Below are 713 nucleotides of genomic sequence, written 5' to 3'. Positions count from 1 at the left end.
GTTTTTGTTAAGATCTATTATTCTGTCTTTGATAGTATTTCTACTGAGTGGTAACTCAGAAATTCTTTTAATAATATCATCTTTATTTTTCATATCGTGAAATAGAGCTGGTGCACATCTTAGAAATGTTTCCTTAATAAATTCTCCATCACTGAGGGCTTTTCCATGCTGAGCTATGGAGTGAGCAATACAGTAACTTGCTGATGTTAAATTTGTAGAGTATCTTACAAACTTAATGATGGAATTTGATTGACTTTTATAGAGGTGTAGTTGCCTAGAGATGTATTTCTTCCTTTCATTGATACTTTTTTTCCAGAGCTGACAATGATTAGTTTCAAAATGTCTCTTTACATTCCACATTCTGCTTACTAGCGTTTCATTACACAGTATGCACAATGATCTGTTGTTGCTGTCGACAATCCCGTACATCTCCATATATCTTGAAAGGATCGGCTACTGCTACTTCCACTTCCTTTATCATTCAGTCTTGCTTTTTTATTTTTTTGATTCTCCATCACAAGGCTGCAAAAATAAATAAATATAAATCACGGCGTTTTTTATAAAAGGTTGATAGGTTTCTTACCTATTAACTTTTTGCAGTGTTGTTGCACTGACTCCTGGTGCAAAACAATTCAAAGATAGTATGTATAACCAACAAATATATGGTGCTGTAATCAATTATCCGACACGCAGAATGTCTCGTCGAGCACTGT

General features: G+C 34.1%; 1 protein-coding gene across 1 annotated transcript in view; it reads left to right on the top strand.

Annotated features, from left to right (window-relative positions):
• Positions 1 to 713, top strand: part of LOC102261911 (probable ubiquitin carboxyl-terminal hydrolase FAF-X) — a 292,998-nt gene that overhangs the window by 162,466 nt on the left and 129,819 nt on the right. The window lies entirely within an intron of this gene.

This window comes from Myotis brandtii, unplaced genomic scaffold (genome assembly GCF_000412655.1).
Source record: "Myotis brandtii unplaced genomic scaffold, ASM41265v1 scaffold1052, whole genome shotgun sequence".
Lineage (NCBI taxonomy): Eukaryota > Metazoa > Chordata > Mammalia > Chiroptera > Vespertilionidae > Myotis > Myotis brandtii.
This window is presented reverse-complemented; position numbering and strand designations above follow the sequence as displayed.